This window comes from Dromiciops gliroides, chromosome 1 (assembly GCF_019393635.1).
Source record: "Dromiciops gliroides isolate mDroGli1 chromosome 1, mDroGli1.pri, whole genome shotgun sequence".
Classification (NCBI taxonomy): Eukaryota; Metazoa; Chordata; class Mammalia; order Microbiotheria; family Microbiotheriidae; genus Dromiciops; species Dromiciops gliroides.
In genome coordinates, this window is record NC_057861.1 from 667,704,865 (window position 1) to 667,725,449 (window position 20,585).

Consider the following 20,585-nt stretch of genomic DNA (forward strand, 5'->3'; position numbering starts at 1 on the left):
GGCCGGATTTGAACCCAGGTACTCCTGGATCCAGGGCCAGTGCTCTATCCACTGCGCCACCTAGCTGCCCCCATTCATTTTTAATAGGTTCTTAAAAGCTTCTTGATTAATTAATGATTCAGCTATGCCTTTGATTTTTCTTTCCCTCAGAACTTAGAAGTACATGTTAAGGGGCAGCTAGATGGCGCAGTGGATAGAGCACTGGCCCTGGAGTCAGGAGTACCTGAGTTCAAATCCGGCCTCAGACACTTAACACTTACTGGCTGTGTGACCCTGGGCAAGTCACTTAACCCCAATTGCCTCACTTAAAAAAAAAAAAGTATATGTTAAAAGGAATTTTGAGTGTACTCTAAAGTGTTCCTAAGAGAAGAGAAGTTAGGTTAGAAAGTATCTTTCACAATACGAAGGAGAAAAATGTGAAATGAAAAAAAAGCATCCTGCCTAGCAATATTTCCAGAGCCTTTGTTAAGGTAGAAACCATGATCACAATATCAAAGGAATGTAGAGTGATGATGACATCCAGTGGGCATTAGGATAATTGCAAGTATTATTGGCTTGAAAATACAGGCAGTTTTTTCATGTTGGTAGCCACCAACCATGACAATCCTCACAATTCTTGGAATTTTATCATTTACTAATACCTGGAAATAATATTTTGGTAATTTTCAACCCCACTCTTGGTATCAGGAAAAAGGCACTGGACTTAGGAATTTGGAAACTTAGGTCCTAGTCCCAAATCCACCAATGACATGTTATATGACCTTTGGTAGTCCTATACTAGATGATTGCTGTAGAAGATACAAAGATAAATAAAATACAATCCTGCCCTTCAATGAGCTTACGGTCTGGTGCCAGAGATGTATAAGGATATAGAAAGTTAGTAAATAGAGTATATAAAAAAATTGGTGTGCTACAAAACAAAAAAGTCCTAACATCAACAAAGTATTCAGCAATTTAGTTATTCTGTGCTTGACCTCCCATAAATTATCTTAGTCCAATCTTGATTGGCAGATAATTAAGGCCATGACCAAACTTTTAGATTTCTAGGGTTCAGGATAAGAAAAATAAAGGATGGAACCCATGCCTATGTCATTACCAACTCTGATTAAAATAAATGAGCAAGGGATGATAAATAGAAAAACAGATTTAGAAATGGAGGTGGTGTTAAAAATAAAACGTAACTTTTTAAGGAACAGGCCAATGCAAAGTGAAATAAGCAGAACCAGGAGAATGTCGTACAGGATAACAGCAATATTGTATGGAATTATCAACTGTGAATGACATCTATATTCTTCGCAATATAATAATCCAAGACAGTTCCAAAGGATATATGGTGAAAAATGCTATACACCTCCAGAGGAAGAACTGATGGAATCTGAGTACGGAACAAAGAATACCTTTTATTTTTTATTTTATTGTTTTTTTGGTTGTTTTTTTTTCTTTTTTCCTTCACAGCCTGACTAATATAAATATATTTAGCATGACTACACATATACAATCTATATAAAATTGTTTACATTGTGAAGGGGGGATTGAGAGGAAAGGAGAGAATTTGGAACTCAAAAAAATGTTTTAAATGTTTAAAATTGTTTTTACATTTAATTGGAAAAAATAAAATATAAACATTTTCACATTAAAAAATTAAAGTGAATGAATGGGTGAACACACACATGTTGACAATTTCCGTTCCCCAAATCGAGACTAATTTCAGTAGAAAAATAAATTTTTGTAAATAAGAAAATTATGTAGAGAATATCAGCCCCAGAGGGATGAAAAAGTTCTCAAGAATGAAAAATTTGAAAACTTTAAAAAAAAAAATTCCAGAGAAGGAAAAGTGGGGATTATGAAAGACAATTCATCTACTAACTTAGATTTTATAGAATTGATACTCTGGATAAATATAGAGTGGTATAGAAATATGGCATCTATCTTCCCTTGAAGAATGTAAAGTCACTAGATGAATTATACTACATCCCAGTACACTGAAAGAACTTGCTTTTGTGATTTCCAGCCTATCAGTTTCTTTTGAAAGGAGAGAAAATGGGGAAAGTACCACAGGACTACAGAAGGGAAGAAGTCCCAATTTTCAAAATAGAGAAAGAATGGAGTTTGCAGGCTCTAGGCCAGTGAATTTGACTTTTAATTCATGTCAAAATTCTAGCAAATGGGGCAGCTAGGTGGCACAGTGGATAGAGCACCGGCCCTGGAGTAAGGAGTACCTGAGTTCAAATCCGGCCTCAGTCACTTAACACTTATTAGCTGTGTGACCCTGGGCAAGTCACTTAACCCCAATTGCCTCACTTAAAAAAAAAAAAATTCTAGCACATATTGACAAGATAGTATATGAACATCTAAAAAGGGAAGCAGTGATCCTAAAAAGCCAGCATGCCTATATTAAGGATAGGTCATGCTAAACTAATGTCATTTCTTTTCATGATATATTCACTATATTAGTAGCCTGGGAATACTGTAGACAGTTTAGCTAGATTTTAGCAAAGCACTTGATATGGTCTTCTATAGCATCCTGGTGGAAAAGACTGTATGGCAGATGATAATACAACTTGATAGAACTGGTTGAACACCTGCACCTAAAAATAATGATTAATGGTTTGATGTCATCTTAGAAGGCGTTCCATAGTAGAGTTGTATAAAATCTGTGTTTAGTCCTATGCTGTTGAACATTTTTATTAATTACATATTATCAAGAGACTGGGGTCTTGTTTACCTAGTTTGTAGATGGCATAAAACTGGAAGGAATAACTAACACAATGGACAAAGTCAACATCCAAAAGAATCTTGACAAGCTACAATGTTCAACCTAATCTAATAAAATGAGATTTAATAGGGATAAATGAAAAGTCTCGTACCTAGGATAAAAAAAATCAAATTCCTGACTACAAGAGGGGGGAAATGGTCCCTCCCCCAAAATTACTAGGGCCCTTCCTCCCTAAACATCTTGTATTTAACTACTTTGTATTTATCAGTGGGTCTATCAACTAGTACTTCTTAAATATTCTGATAAGTACTCTGTTAAGTGCTGGGTATACAAAGAAAGGCAAAAGCAGAATCTGATGGGTAAGACAACAGGCCAACAACTAAGTACAAACAAGTTATATACAAGATAAGCTGGGGGTGATCTCAGAGGGAAGGCACTAATGTTAAGAAGACCTAGGAAAGTCTTCTTACAGAAAATGAGACTTTAGCTTACCCTTGAAGGTTGTTTGAATGAATGCTATTCGCAAATTATAAAGACAGAACACTTAGGGAGGGATCTCAGACAATGGGGACAGGAATGTAGGAATGGGAAAATATGTTTTCTGATGGGATAAGGTGGGGCTCAGTTTACTAAGTAAACAAAACCTCCAATTTACTATGATATAAGTTGTAGTTCATCTCTTCTAGATACCTACTTGTACTCAGCTTCTACTGAGCTTTTAGCCAAGACAGGGGCCTAAATAGAGGTAGACTGCCCACTTCCCACATACCTAATCCAGAAAAAAACAAACTAAAAGTCATATCACACTGAATAATGATCAAGCAATCCAATGAAAAACTACAATAAGTGATTTCTTCCAAGCTAAAATGACACAAAAATCCATCCAGAGCCTATGGGCAGTAGGAAAGGTGATCACCAACAAAATCAGTTTCAGTGCAGACCAACAAGATGAAAATTTCCCAATGAGATCACAGAGATATGTATCAACTACAAGTATCTTATTGAGACAGTGATCAGGGAGTTCTCCAAAAAAGTCTGAAGATGGCTAAAAACCCACAATGTGAACCTGGAAAACCATAGAGAATGCAGCATCCAGGCTGAGCATGGCAACATTCAGACTGGAACACCCTAGGACCAATGACTCCTAGGACTGTCTCCTGAAATGCCAAAGAAGACCCTGAAGATCCAGTGCTCTAAATCTCAGAGACCCAGGAAGGTAGAGATTAACCCAGGACACCAAGTCACACAGATCAAGACCAAGCAGGACTACCTTACCCAAAAGAACATCAGGGGACAGCCTGGCCTGACACAAAGTCCGAATTCAAGAATTAAGAAAAAAGGTAAATACCAAAATTATATGGGCCTCTATAAAGAATTATAGTAGCACCAGAGATACCCAAAAAATCAACCTAGTAGGAGAAAGTAACTCTATACAACTACAGAGATCCAAAAGGGGTAGGGTTGGGGGGTGGGGGGGAGAAGGAATGGGTTTTCCTCAAGGATTAACAAATACGTAGGAATAACATGAAGCAAGACTTTTTTTTTTAATGAAGTAAAAGTTATGGATGACACAATTGAAATGAGGAAAAATAACAAGAGAAAATGATAAACCTTATACAAGAAAGGTTTTCATTAAAAACTAAAATAGAGGGGGCAGTTAGGTGGCGCAGTGGATAAAGCACTGGCCTTGGATTCAGGAGGACCTGAGTTCAAATCCAGCCTCAGCCGCTTGACATTTACTAGCTGTGTGACCTTGGGCAAGTCACTTAACCCCAACTGCCTCACAAAAAAACAAACAAAAAATGACCTAGACCTTCCAGTACTGAGATGGCAAAGAAAGGAGCCTCCTGGAGCTCTCCAAAATTCCCCTTCAAACAACTTGGAAACCACCTTAGAACTAATTTGTTGTTTGTCCTTCGTTTTTGAAGAGGACCATGACATCAGGGTGATGTCATGACTTGTAGTGAATTGGATTTAAGAAAGGGAGAACTGTGCAGATTCATCAATCTCGTTCTCTCCCCCAAAACCATCTGGCTCCAGTGGCAAGATATGTATCAGGATGACTGGAGATAACCCTGGATGTTTAAGGCAATCAGGGTTAACTGACTTTCCCAGGGTCACACAGCTAGTAAGTATCTGAGGTCAGATTTGGACTCAGGTCTTTCTAACTTCAGGGCCAATGCCCTATCAATTTTGCGTAAGTGGGGCAGTAGCCAATCTCACAACAGCAGGCTTGTAGCAAAGTTCCAGGCCCAAGGAAATCTACCAGCTAGGCCCTGATTCCTGTGGGCCAACACTGCCCTAGGCAAGCCACTAGTCTGCAATCCAGCAAACCTCCACCCCAAGTTGTTCCATCCCTGGCACAGGTCATTAGGGAGGCTGATCATTGCTGATCAATAGTGAGGACCTGGGGCAGCTAGGTGGTACAGTGAATAGAGCACCAGCCCTGGAGTCAGGAGGCCCTGAGTTCAAATCCGGCCTCAGACACTTAACACTAGCTGTGTGACCCTGGGCAAGTCACTTAACCCCAATTGCCTCACCAAAAAACAAAACAAAAAAAACCTAGAATTGGGCAAGTACAAGCTAATGATTCCACAAGAAATCAAGATACAATAAAACAAAATTTTTTTAAATAAAAAAAAACAGAAGAAAATGTGAAATTTCTTATAGGAAAAACAACTGACCTAGAAAATAGATCCAGGAGGTATAATTTAAGACTACTTGAAGAATATTGTGCACAGTAATAGCAACATTGTGTAATGATCAGTTGTGATAGACTTGGCTCTTCTCAGCAATACAATGATCCAAGATGGTTCCAAATGGAACCATGATGGAAAATGCTCTCCACATCCAGAAAAGGAACTATGGAATCTGAATGAAAATTGAACCATATTGTTTTCATTTTTTTCTTTTTTGAGAGTTTCCTCTTTTGTTCTGACTCTTCTTTCACAACATGCCTGATATGGAAATATGTTTAACAAGATTATATATATATAACCTATGTTAAATTGGTTGCTGTCTTGTGGAGGGGGGAAGGAAAGGAAGGAGGGAGAAAAATTTGGAACTCAAAATCTCATAAAAACAAATGTTGAAAACTATCTTCACATGTAACTGGGAACAAAAAATACCATTAAGATTTTTTTTTTAATTATTGGACTACCTAAAAGCCATGATTAAAAAAAAAAAAAAGCCTGGTCATCTTTCAAAAAATTATCAAGGAGACCTGCCCTGATATCCTAGGACCAGAGGGCAAAATGAAAATTCAAAGAATTCACCAATCATCACTTGAAAGAGATCCCAAAATGAAAACTCCCAGGAACATCATAACCAAATTCCAGAGCTCCCAGTGAAAGTACTGCAAGCTGCCAAAAAGAAATAATTCAATTATCATGGAGCTATAGTTAGGATTACACAGTGTAAAGAATTAATTGTGATTTGGGGTTTTCATGACACTATCTTTGCTTCATTATGGTCAGACTGAAAAAAATATAAGCTTGGGTGTGTACTTTGGGAGGTAATTGAACAAACAAGAGGAACACTGACAACAGGGAACATTTATTGAAACTATGTGTCATGGGGCCCAGAGTACCCCAGAAGTTCTCTGGGGTACATTAAGGAATCTTCTCCTTGAGAGACTAAACCAGAGGACAGATACACCTAGAGAGATAAGTGGAACCAGATTGGATTGAGCCAGCTTCAGGACCTCCACCCTTCATTCTGATCTCCCTTACCCCTGGGGAGATAAATTTGGGTGTGGCTTCGGCCTTTGTGTCCTGAAGAGAGAGATGGCTTGAGAGATGGCCACCCCTCACCCAACTCCTCTAGCCACCACCAGTGGGGGATGGTACTCCCTCACTAAAGGAACTTTCCACAGTCAAATGGTCACCCCTCCCCCCCACCCCACCCCCAGTCCTCTATAAAAGTACCTACCAGCCTCCTGGAGATTGGTAGCTTTGTTCCATACCTATCTCCCCATGAGAAGTCCAAGGATTTCTTTCATGGTTTCCCTTCCCTTCCCTTCCCTTCCCTTGCCCCTAAATAAACTACCATCTTATTCTAACTACTTTTATGTGCAAGAGGGTGTAATTCTTTAAAGAGGAATTCCTAAGAACCCCTAACCCAAACCCATACCCCATTTCCCCCCATAACATTTGTAACTAAAGCCTTCTCTAATAGCTTTCCTATGCCCACATGGGTCTGGCTAGATTATAATGGAGACAGCCCATGTGGGTATGCTGATCCAATTGGAGACTCAGCATGGCTAAGAACCACCCCTCCCCTTCCTGTGGAAAAGGCAGTTAGAGATTCAGTTAGAGGGAGTTAAAGGGAGGAAGAAGAAGTTAAAGGCAGTTAGAGAGGGTTCTGAGGGAAACAGGGAAGAAAGGCAGACATTTTTAGAGGAGCTGCTGGTGTTTGACCTTCAAACAAAAGCAAAAGACACTGCACAGCTGATTCTCCTTAAATCTGCAGATTTCTAGTGTGGCGAGGGTTTTTTGTTTTTTCTTTTTGAGGCAAAGCTATCTCTTTGGAGCTAGCTGGACTGGAGGCAGGTTCAGGTGCCTGGGGTCTTTTTACCCCCAGAGATTTATACATTGTTTCTAGTTCTGTTAATCTCACTTGTGTGATTCAGATATAATAGTTCTTTTGGGGGGAGGTTTTGTGAGGCAATTGGAGTTAAGTGACTTGCCCAGGGTCACACAGCTGGTAAGCGTCATGTGTCTGAGGCTGGATTTGAACTCAGGTCCTCCTGAATCCAGGGTGGGTGCTCTATCCACTGCTCCACCTAGCTGCCCCTTCAGATATAGTGTTTTAAACATGTTCCCATTAATAAACCTGTTTTGTTTTTGAAAGAGGCTGTTTCCTTTCTTACACCAATATTAAGGTGAGCCACCCAATTAACTTTTCCCATTATTAAATTTGGCCCTTAGAATAGCATTTGGGGGGGGGGGAGCAGCTAGGTGGCACAGTAGATAAAGCACTAGCTCTGGATTCAGGAGGACCTGAGTTCAAAGCCAGCCTCAGACACTTGACACTTACTAGCTGTGTGACCCTGGGCAAGTCACTTAACCCTCATTGCCCTGAAAAAAAAAAGAATAGCATTTGGCAGCTTCCACACTAAAGAACCAGAGGAGTTGGAATATGATATTGCAGAAGGCAAAGAAGTCAAGATTACAACCAAAAATCATTTACCCAACAAAACTTAATATAATCCTTCAGGAGGAAAGTGGATATTTAACAAAAGAGAAGACTTTCAAGTATTCCTGAATGAAAGACCAAAGTTGAATAAAAAATTTGATCTCGGGCAGCTAGGTGGCACAGTGGATAGAGCACCAACCCTGGAGTCAGGAGTACCTGAGTTCAAATATGGCTTCAGACACTTAACACTTACTAGCTGTGTGACCATGGGCAAGTCACTTAACCACAATTGCCTCACTTAAAAAAAAAATTGATCTCCAAATCCAAGACTCAAGGCAAACATAAAAATGTAAAAAAGAAACAAGAAAGAAAATGTTAAGATTCAGTAAGGTTTAACTGTATATATTTCTATATAGCAAGATAATATTTGTAACTCTTAAGAACTTTATTACTTTAAGAACAATTTGAAGGAGTATATGTAGCCAGAAGTTATGGACATAAAGTGATTTTGATGGAATTATACCAAAGAAATAAATAAAGAGATAAGAAAGAAGATTGTCCTTGAAGAAGAAGGAGGAAGGAGATGGAATGGGATAAATTATGTCACATAAAAGAGGCATGAAAGAGCTATTATAATGGAGGGGAAGATGGGGCGGTGGTGGACAAAGATTGAAACTCATCAGAATTAGCTCAAAGAGGAAATAATATGCACACTCAGCTGAATCCAGAAATGTCTTTTAGCCTATAGGGAAGTAAAAATAGATAGGGATAAGTAGGGTAGTGAGAACTGGGAGGGAGATGGTGATAAGAAGTAAAACACACAAAAAAATAGGATGGGGTTAAGAGAGAGTGATAGCATGGAGGGAAATACACATTTAGTTATAATAATATATGTAGGGGGCAGCTAGATGGCACAGTGGATAGAGAACTGGCCCTGGAGTCAGGAGTACCTGAGTTCAAATCTGGCCTCAGACACTTAACACTAGCTGTGTGACCCTGGGCAAGTCACTTAACCTCAATTGCCTCACTTAAAAAACAATTTTTTTTAATAATATATGTGAATAGGAAGGGCTAGCCCTTAAAACAGAAGTGGATAGCAGAATGGATTAAAAACCCAAATCCTACAATATGCTGTTTAGAAGAAACACACTTGAAGCACACACACAAGGACACAAGAGGTTGGAGAAGAATATATTATGCTTCAGCTGAAGCAAAAAAAAAAATTGGTAGCAATCATGATGTCAGACAAAGCAAAAGCAAAAATAAATATAATTGAAAGAGATAAGGAAGAAAACTATATTTTGCTGAAAGGTACCCTAGACAATGAAATAATATCAATATTGAATATATATGCATCAAATGGTATAGCATCTCAATTCTTGAAGAAGCTAAATGAGTTACAGGAGGAAATAGAAAATAAAACCGTATTAGTGGCGGACCTCAACTTTGCCGTCAGAACTAGATAAATCTAACAAAAATAAGAAAGAAATTAAGGAAGTGAACAAAATTCTGGAAAAGTTAGATATGATAGATTTCTGAAGAAAATTGAATGGGAATAGAAAAGAATATACTTTTTCCTAACAATGCAGGGCACCTACACAAAAATTGACCATATATTAGGACATAAAAACCTCACACCAAATGCAAAAATAGTAAAGATACCCTTTTCAGATCATAATCAATAACAATTATATTCAATAATGTAATGGGAAATAGAAAAATGGGTAATAATTTGAAACTAAATAATCCTAATCCTAAAAAATAAGTGGATCAAAGAACAAATCGTAGAATAATCACCAATATTATTAAAGAAAATGACAACAATGAGACAACATTCCAAAATTGATGGGATACAGCTAAAGTGATACTTAGAGGACTATGTATATCTCTAATTGCTTACATCAATAAAATAGAGAAAGAACAGTTCAATGAATTGAGCATGCAGCTAAAAAAAAACCTAGAAAAAGAACAAATCAAAAATCCCCAATTAAACAACAAATTGGAAATCCTGAAAATCAAAAGACAAATTAAGGAAACTATTGGACTAATAAATAAAACTAGAGGCTGGTTTATGAAAAAAAAAACACAATAGATGAACCACTTGTTAATTTGATTTTAACAAGGAAAGAAGAAAACCAAATTACCAGTATCAAAAATCAAAGCGGTGAATTCATCCCCATGAAGGGGAAATTAAAACAATTGTTAGGAGCTATTTTTTCTTTTTTAGTGAGGCAATTGGGGCTAAGTGACTTGCCCAAGGTCACACAGCTAGTGTTAAGTGTCTAAGGCCAGATTCAAACTCAGGTACTCCTGACTCCAGGGCTGGTGCTCTATCCACTGCACCATCTAGCTGCCCCCAGGAGCTATTTTGCTCAATTACATGCCAATAAATTTGACAATATAAATTAAATGGATATATATCTACAAATATATAAATTACCCAGATTAACAGAAGAAATAGAATATTTAACCCAAACTTAGAAAAAATAAATTGAACAAGAAATCAATAAACTTCCTAAGAAAAAATTTCCCAGGACCATTTGGATTCATAAGCGAATTCTATTAAATATATATATATTTTTTTGCAGGGCAATGGGGGTTAAGTGACTTGCCCAAGGTCACAAAGCTAGTAAGTGTTAAGTGTCTGAGGCCGGATTTGAACTCAGGTACTCCTGAATCCAGGGCCGGTGCTTTAACCACTGCACCATCTAGCTGCCCCCCTTCTATTAAATATTTAAAGAACAATTAATCCCAATACTATATAAACTATTTGGGAAAAGAGGCAAAGGAGTCCTAACAAATTGCTTTTATGACATAAGTATGGTGCTGACACCTAAACCAGGAAGACCCAAAACAGAAAGAAAATTACAGACCAATTTCCCTAATAAATACCAATGCAAAAATTTAAATAAAATATTAGCCAGGAGATTACAGCAATATATCACAAGGACCATAAACTATAACCAGGTGGGATTTATACCAGGAATGCAGGGTTAGAAAAATTATCAACATAACTGACCATGTCAATAACAAAGACAACAGAAATCATATGAATATCTCACTAGGTACAGAAAATGCCTCTGAGAAACTACAACACATTATTATTATTATTGTTATTGTTATTGTTATTATTTTAGTGAGGCAGTTGGGGTTAAGTGACTTGCCCAGCATCACACAGCTAGTTAGCATCAAGTGTCTGAGGTTAGATTTTAACTCAGGTCCTTCTGACTCCAGATCTGGTGCTCTATCCACTGTATCACCTAGCTGCCCCAATACCCATTCTTATTAAAAACACTAGAGAGAGGGGCAGTTAGGTGACACAGTGGATAAAGCACCTGCCCTGGATTCAGGAGGACCTGAGTTCAAATCCAGCCTCAGACACTTGACACTTACTAGTTGTGTGGCCCTGGGCAAGTCACTTAACCCTCATTACCCTGCCCCAAAACAAAAAACAAAAAAACACTAGAGAGCATAGGAATAAAGAAGGTAAGCAAAGGGACCCATGTAATTTCCTCCTGACTAGTTTTCCAATCCCCTTACGATCTGTGGGCTGAGAGTTCCAGAAGCTGCTGCTCCTGATTCAGTTGCCCCCAAGGCCTGCTGTTGTCTTGCCAGGGAATGGACTGTGCTCCACTCTCACCCTGGTGTAACAGACCTTTCTTGCCAACAGTCTAAGTTGTCTTGGCCTGGAAAATTATTTCAACCCATTTTTTGTGGATTCTGTTGTTCCAGAATTCATTTTGAAGTGTTTTTTAAGGTGGTTTGGAGGGGAATTTGGGAGAGCCCCTGCCTTTTTGTTCCCACCATCTTGGCTCTGCCCTCTTGATCCTATTTATAATTAATTGATTTTGTCTATTACTGCCTATGTCATTGTTCTTTCTCTCTGAACTTAGTTCAGAAACTGAGCTGGTCTGTAATGAGTTAAGTTTAGAAATCCAGTTCTCCTGCTAATCACTGTTCTATTCTTCCTACAAAGTGATCTGTTATTTTTGAGGGATGCCAGTGGACACCAGGGAGTCTAATCTAGTATCTTTACACCACTGTGAGAAAATTATTAATATTAGGAGTTTGGGGACTTCCAGGGGCCCCCTGCTGACCTTTCTTAAGGTCAGCCCAGAGTCAAGATGTTACCTCACTCAAAATCACACCTACCTTGAAAGCCTTCTTCCTGCCAGAGGATCTGAACTCTGACCTCAGCACATTCTACTTGTGGACCACCCTCAAATCCAGTGAACCAATGGATTTGGGTGATGCTGGCCAATTAGGTTGGAGCAGTGTGTAGGGACCACCTCACTTCCAGACCTTCAGTTAGCTTCCACTCTGACAGGGACAGGATCTTCCTCTTTTTGGCCTAAGACTCATAGGTGAAGGTGCCTTTTTCCCTCCTCTCTCTGCCGTAGATCCTAGCTAGGCTTTCCTATTCTTCAGAGCTATGTGCTCTCTCTTTATTAATGTTTAATATGCTTTAATAAATGCTTAATGCCCCCAACCTGGTGCAGTAGCCTCTAATTTATTAGTAGTGCTATATTAGGAACCCCAGCTAATCTTCCCTATACTTGGGACAGTAAATAGGTGACCACATTAAATTTTACATGTCACACCACCAAGCTATCCTTCAAGGATGTCTGGTTTATTATCCAAAGAAGTCTGGTCCACTACCTCTAACCTTGCACATAGACTAAAATAATGAATAGTTCTGGGGCAGCTAGGTGGCGCAGTGGATAAAGCACCAGCCTTGGATTCAGGAGGACCTGAGTTCAAATCTGGCCTCAGACACTTGACACTTACTAGCTTTGTGACCTTGGGCAAGTCACTTAACCCTCATTGTCCCACCCCCAAAAAATTAATACATAAATACATAATGAATAGTTCTTAGTCACAGGAGGGAAGGAATGGGTTGTTGCTAGCCCCTTGTTCCCAATTTCCCAACAATCATATTGTTCCTCACACATCAGCTCTGTAACCAATCATACTGAGTTTGCCATTTATGATGCTGAGCTCTTGTAACCTGTCATAACTTTTCTCCTGCCTACCAAGTCCTATTCTTTGTTCTGAAATCCCCAAAACTATAAAAGCTGTTCCCCTCATTAGGGCTCTTAGCATTGCTGAGGAAGCTGTGATCCTATTTATTGGTAAATTCATGCTTTACTAATAAATTGCTGAGGCTTGCAACTTTGTGCATTATTTTACCTTATTTTGACTGTAACACTACAAAGGTGAATTTAGTTGAGCAATTGGAAGGGACTCTATGATGATGCAGTGCTGATATTCTAAGAAGAGGAGAGAAGCAAGTATCCCTTCAGAACCTTAAGTCTTCATATAGTAATGAAGGCATTAAATAAGAAAAAAACAGAGACCCTAGAGTTAGACTGGTTCTGTTTTGAAAGTTTTGGGGAAATTTTGGGAAAGATAAGAGAGAGTAAAAGAAATGGGGATGGGGGCAGCTAAGTGGCACAGTGGATAGAGCACTAGCCCTGGATTCAGGAGGACCTGAGTTCAAAACCAACCTCAGACACTTAACACTTACTAGCTGTGTGACCCTGGGCAAGTCACTTAACCCCAATAGCCTCACCAAAGGGGGAAAAAAAAATAAATGGGGATGAAAATTTCTCTTTCTCATAATTGAGGTGTGTGTGAAGAAGAGTATACAGACATAGAGGAAGTGGAGTGAGCAGGCATTGGAAGTTTCACTCTTATCCAAACTGGGCAAAGGAGAATTGAACACTTATGCACACAGGTATACAAATGGGTGGTGTTGAGACAGTGAACAATACTAGAGAGAATGATGGCAAGCAAAAGGGACTGTTTTAAGAGGGGACAAGAAAACCCTCCCAAATTAAAAAGTAAAGAGATACCCACCAAATGGAGATTGGCTGAACAAATTACAGCAATTTGAAATAGGATATTATTTTAGCATAAGAAATTATGAAAGTGATCATTTTAGGGAATCCTGGAAGGTATGAATTGATTCAGAGCAAAAGTAGCAGAACCAGAAGGACAATTTGCAAAAAGACAACAATGTTGTAAAGGAAAATAGATTTGAAATACTTAAGAATTCTTATCCAAGCAAAGACCAATTAGGTTTCTAGAAGATTTATAATGAAGCATTTTACCTACTTCCTGACAAAGAAGTAATGATCTTCACGTGTAGAAAGAAATATAACTTTTTGGATATGACCAACATGTGGATTTGCTTTGCTTGACTATGTTTATTTGTTACATGGGTTGTTGTTTTTCTGTTTTTAATAAGGGAAAGGAGTTGGCAAGAAAGAAAGGAATTAGCAATACTGATTCTAAAATAATAACTGATATGTAAAATATAATCTATTCTTTGTAAACAAGCAAAATGAAAAAGATTCATCTTCAAGTACAATACTTTTGGGTAATTCTGTCTTTACGTGGAAATACTACTTTTTTGGGGTGTTTAAGTTCAGAATTTTAAAAATTTAAATAAATTGAAAAATTATAAACCCTAGAGTCTATCTAGATTTTACCCAAATTTATTTGCCACCACATTAGTCCTCCTAAGAAAACAAATCTCAGCATTTCTGAGATTATATACATGTAATACTCTGGTACCATTCTTTCAGGGCCAGAGAGGTCATATCACTCTTCAGTGTAATTCTGAGAAATTTGTGGTATGCCTTTTCTCTATTGCCATTAGCTTGAACCTCAACTGGCCATGTTCTCCCATTTGTTACAGAGCCAATAACTAACATCCCCAGCTCCATTTAACTACTTAACATCAAGTAGCTTTTACAAGAGGGTATTAATTTCACAGATAAAGCATGAACAATGCACAAATATTTTCCCCAAGACTTGAAAGGCAACTATCCCTCTCACTACATTAGTCTCTGGGGGAGTAAACTGAAAACTTAGCTAAGTTCCTATATACCACTGGTCACTGGTCACATTAAATTCATATCCTGACCTGACTTGGTTTCCTAATGGTTGCTGGCATAGGACTGAACTCTCAAAGATTGCCCCCTTGCTCCTCAGAGTAAAAACACTGAGCCGGCTACAATATTCATTCTGGATTCTTACTCCTGGATTCTTGTGGTTTGTTCTCCCAAGGCCATGGCATTTCTATCCCCGCCACAGCATGGTTACTCACTGGCCATAGTCACACTAGAGAACAAATGAAGACTATGAGACAAAGCGATAACCAAAACTGACTCAACCCTTTTTGAAGACTCTGATTGTTAGACCTACATAGCTGACGCTGGATTTGAACTTAGGTACTCCTGAATCCAGGACCGGTGCTTTATCCACTGTGCCATCTAGCTGCCCTGAGCCAGTAGTTATTTTGTGAAGTTTACTGTAAACTTTTGTAACCATTATTAAAAAGTTCAGTAGTTTTATGGTTTGTTTGCCAGGTGGCTTAGAGCATAGAGGATTGGGCTTAGAATCAGGAATCAGAAAGTCATTTTACTGAGTTCAAATCTGGCCTCAGAAACTTAGCTGCGGGACCCTGGGAAAGTTGCTTAACTCTGGCTTAGTTTCCTCAAGTATAAAATGAGTTGGAGAAGGAAATGGTAAACCACTCCAGTATTTTTTTTTTTAGTGAGGCAGTTAGGGTTAAGTGACTTGCCCAGGGTCACACAGCTAATAAGTGTTAAGTGTCTGAGGCTGGATTTGAACTCAGGTATTCCTGACTCCAGAGCCTGTGCTCTATCCACTGCACCACCTAGCTGCCCCCACTCCAGTATTTTTGCCAAGAAAAACCCAAATGGGGTCACAATAAGTTGGACATGACTGAAATGAGTGAACATCAACAGAAACAAGAACAAAAATTCCTAAATTCTATGAAAGGTCATACAGCATGGACTTCCTACTCTGAATAATAGCATCCTCCAAGGCTGTTCTCTAAGAAGCTGCCCTGGACAGCCTTTCTTTCCCCCAGTCTCCTAAGCCCTCAAGTTTGCTAAACAAGCAGCATGGCCAATCATGAGCTCAGCCTCCTATATTCAGGCCAAGCAATGTTCACAAAATGTCAGCAGCATGGATCAAAAGTAACAGATCTTATTTCTCCCATCAGAAATGAGATTTTGTTTACATAAAAACATAAAAGTCAAGCCCAAAGCTATGTTGTCTGTCTGCTCCTCACAGATGTGGGCACTCACCATTGTGTGGAGGTATTTGAAGAACTAGTCCCATCCCAGAATCCTTCCTCGCTACTTCAGGACCAGGCTGTAGGTGATATGTTCTTTAAGAAACTCCACTAGGATACATGAATTGTATGTTAGGTTCTTTAAAGAAATATTTTTAATTCTAGATTGGTGATCTTTACCACATAACCAATGATTCAAGGTGAGAATAAGCACAGGAGAGAGATCACTTCTTATTTTAAGTAGTCTGATCTATCTGCAACAACCTTAGAGATCATTTAGTTCAATCTCTCATTTTATAAGTGAAGAATATAGGGTGTGGTAAAATAATTTGTCTAAGGACATACCAGTAGTAAATGGCAGAGCCAAGGTCTTTTGGCTCCGTATCCAGCACTCTCCCATGCCACCCCGTTTAAAAAATGTTTTTCCTTAAATTCTGAATTTAACCAGTAAAATAAAATGATCATTTCTATATACATAGTAAAACAGAGTGTAAATGAAACTGCAACTCTATATAGAGATTCCTTTTCTTTTAAAATACATAATAAAGTCAACATATAACTTTCAAAGTTGTCTTGCTAATCTGTGATACCTTTTGGGCTTCCTTCCATTTTATTCTGCGTATTAAAAAAGCAAAACTCCTTCAATAACCTTCTCTTTTTCTTCTTTCTTTCTTTCTTTCTTTCTTTCTTTCTTTCTTTCTTTCTTTCTTTCTTTCTTTCTTTCTTTCTTTCTTTCTTTCTTTCTTTCTTTCTTTCTTTCTTTCTTTCTCTCTTTCTTCCTTCCTTCCTTCCTTCTTTCTTCCTTTGGCAGTCCTATCCTTAGTTTCAGTAGTGTTCTTTCTCACTATTTCCCTATCTTGACAAACTAATCCACTCATGTTAATCTGGGAACAAACTTGGCCTTTTCTGCGCAAGTTACCTCAACTTGCCATGGTCAGATTGTCCCTGTATTTTTTGTTCTCATGCCTAGTTTAACATTTATCAGTTAGAATTTCTATAGGCTGTCTCATGTCTTTGTTATAGTTTAGTTATGACCTGCCTCTTTATGTTCTTGTTATGAGTGGTGATTAATGTGGGAAGGAAAAACCTAGGCCCTGACTTTTTTTTTTTTCCTGCGGGGCAATGGGGGGTAAGTGACTTGCCCAGGGTCACACAGCTAGTAAGTGTCAAGTGTCTGAGACCGGATTTGAACTCAGGTACTCCTGAATCCAGGCTGGTGCTTTATCCACTGTGCCACCTAGCTGCCCCTAGGCCCTGACTTTTATTAATAAAGACTCAAGTCTTAAGTTATCCACTAACTGGGGTCTGAATCCCTCTTAGAGCTCAGATCTAAATTAGAACTCAGGTTTTAGGTTTTTCTGTTTACCCCTTTTTTGACATCAGAAGTATCAATAAAAGGAACAATTCATTAGTTATAGAGATGTTCAAGACAACAATTTCTTAATAAGGAAAACTAAAAATGCACATTTTCAAATATTCCTTAATAGTTCTGATGAGATGTTCTAAGTTCTTCTGGCTACTTTTTTCTTTCTTTTTTTTTTTTTTTTTTTTTGTTATTTTAGAGGGCAATGAGGGTTAAGCGACTTGCCCAGGGTCACGCAGCTAGTAAGTATCAAGTATCTGAGGTCACATTTGAACTCAGGTCCTCTTGAATCCAGGGCCAGTGTGCCACCTAGCTGCCCCCTGGCTACTTTTTTCAATGTATTCTTTTTTTTGTGTGTGTGTGAGGCATTTGGGGTTAAATGACTTGCCCAGGGTCACACAGCTAGTAAGTGTTAAGTGTCTGAGGCTGGATTTGAACTCAGGTCCTCGCTGGCCATTGCGCCACCTAGCTGCCCCTCAATGTATTCTTTTTTTTGTTTGTTTTTTGTTTTTGTTTGTTTGTTTTTGCTGGGCAATGGGGGTTAAGTGACTTGCCCAGGGTCACACAGCTAGTAAGTGTCAAGTGTCTGAGGTCAGATTTGAGCTCAGGTACTCCAGAATCCAGGGCTGGTGCTTTATCCACTGTGCCACCTAGCTGCCCCCCTCAATGTATTCTTTTTTTTTTTTAGTGAGGCAATTGGGGTTAAGTGACTTGCCCAGGGTCACACAGCTAGTAAGTGTCAAGTGTCTGAGGTCGGATTTGAACTCAGGTACTCCTGACTCCAGGGTCAGTGCTCTATCCACTGTGACATCTATCTTCCCCCCTCAATGTATTCTTATTTATTATTTTTTTTTTAGTGAGGCAATTGGGGTCAAGTGACTTGCCCAGGGTCACACAGCTAGTAAGTGTTAAGTGTCTGAGGCTGGATTTGAACTCAGGTACTCCTGAATCCAGGGCCAGTGCTCTATCCACTTCGCCATCTAGCTGCCCCCCTCAATGTATTCTTAATAAATAGTAGCAACTCTGTGCAATGTCAAGGAACTTTTTTTAGTGCTGGGGATACAAAACCAAAACAGTCTCTGAAATAAAGGAACATATATTCTTTTGGGGGAGGGGATACAGAGTATATAAGTAGGTAAATAAAGTATATACAAAGTAGCATAAAAATTTCAAGAGGACGAGGATACTAGAAACTTGGGGAAGCTAAACAGGCCCGTCTTAGAAGTATCCCATTGGTAGCTGTATGGAGGATTGGAGAGGGGAGAGACCAATTAGGAGGCCATTGCAATAGTTCCGGTGAAAAGTGGCTCCCTGCAAGTCTCCAGTATGGATTCTTATCCAGCTTCTGGATTTCTACTGATTCACTCTCCTCACCTTGCAAAGCTTACAAGGTCATAGCCATCTCTAATATTTCTTCATTTTAACTCAAGAAAGATAAAGAAAACATAGGCTGCAGCAAACTGGGTGGAGAGGTAAAGGCCCAAGACCTCTCTCCCCAAGAGGAAGCTAATAGCATTTCTTGCCTCTCTACTCAAACATGGCTTGGCAAGAAAGTGGAAGAATGAGATTTGCTTTGGCTGTTGTGTCTTTTCAATGAACCACAGTTCTGGCTTCATCCTATGGTAGCAAACTGGAAGCAGTTATCAAATGCCCACCCATGATCCAAATGAGGGAATAGGATCCTTCCTTTATGTTTCATCAATTAGATTTGTCTAGGGGTATGTTGTGGTTCCCCCTTCTTATAGTTTTACTGCTTTTTCTGCTCTGTAATTCATTTAGCTTTTCTTTCAAGTATTTAGATGTTATCCCATTCAAAGCATGTATCTTTAAAATTGCTATTAATTAATTGTCTATGATAAACAGATTCTATATTTATCTCTTTTAATCAAGTCTTTTTGGCACTTATCTTGCCAAAGATCAAGATCATTATCCCTCTCTTTTGAATTCAGCTGAAACACAATAGATTTTCTCTAGATCTAACTCTGTGTGAATCTTTGTTTCAAATGTGTTTCTTTAAAGAACATATTGGGGGGCAGCTAGATGGCGCAGTGGATAGAGCACCGGCCCTGGAGTCAGGAGTACCTGAGTTCAAATCCGGCCTCAGACACTTAACACTTACTAGCTGTGTGACCCTGGGCAAGTCACTTAACCCCAATTTCCTCACTAAAAAAAAAAATTAAAAAAAGAACATATTGTTGAATTCTGTTTTTTAAGCTATTATGCTATCCTCATCCTTCTTATGAGTGATTTCATGCCATTCATATTCATAGTTATTAATTTTGTATTTTCTGCAATCCTGTACTGTTATAGGTTTTCCTCTTTTTTTTTCTTGTTTCATCCTCTTTACAAATAAGAAAAGGGCAGAAAGAGAACTGTGTGCAGTACCAGTGCTCCATGCTTAGTGAACTTTATTTCTGCTCCCTAGCCCCTCTTTTTTCTCCCTTTCCCAGACTTCAGTCACAGGTTCTTACTTTTTTTCCTTTCTTTTCAAATTATTCTTCATATTCTGTTTTCTAAAATTAGGGTTTGTTTTGCTTCTTACTAATCACTCCCTAAATGTACCCTTCCTTTTATCTCCTCTTCTATCTTTCCCCCATTCAATTGTTTACCTGATGAGCTAAATGTATTTTATACCAGAGTCTTTGTGTGTATGTATGTGTATTCTACCTTCCTTTGAGCAGTTCAGATAAAAGTACAGTTCAATTATCACTGACCCCCTTGCCACTAACTCTTTATTTGTATAGTTTTATTTGTGTGTGCTCTGCTCATGTGATATAGTTCCCCTATCTTTCCTCCACTTTTCTTCCCTTAGTGTATTCCTTTTCCCCTCCATTTCTTATCTTTTTTTAAGGATAATTTAAATATAATAAAAGCCACTCCTGGGTCCCTGTTTTCTTTTTTGTTTGTTTGTTTGTTTGTTTTTGTTTTTTGTTTTGCAGGGGCAATGTAGGGGTTAATGTGACTTGCTCAAGGTCATGCAGCTAGTAAGTATCAAGTGTCTGAGACCGGATCTGAACTCAGGCCCCTCCTGAAATCACAGGGACCAGTTGCTCTATCCCCTGTGCCACCTAGCTGCCCCCAGGTTCCTGTCTTCTTTAAACTCCCTCTGTGACCCCTGATGGTATTAGGGTTCTAAGTGGAATACGATGTATCATCTCCCATATTAGAATCTAAACACGTCGTGGGGCAGCTAGGTGGTACAGTGGATAAAGCACAGCCCTGGATTTGGGAAGACATTAGTTCAAATGCGGACTCAGACA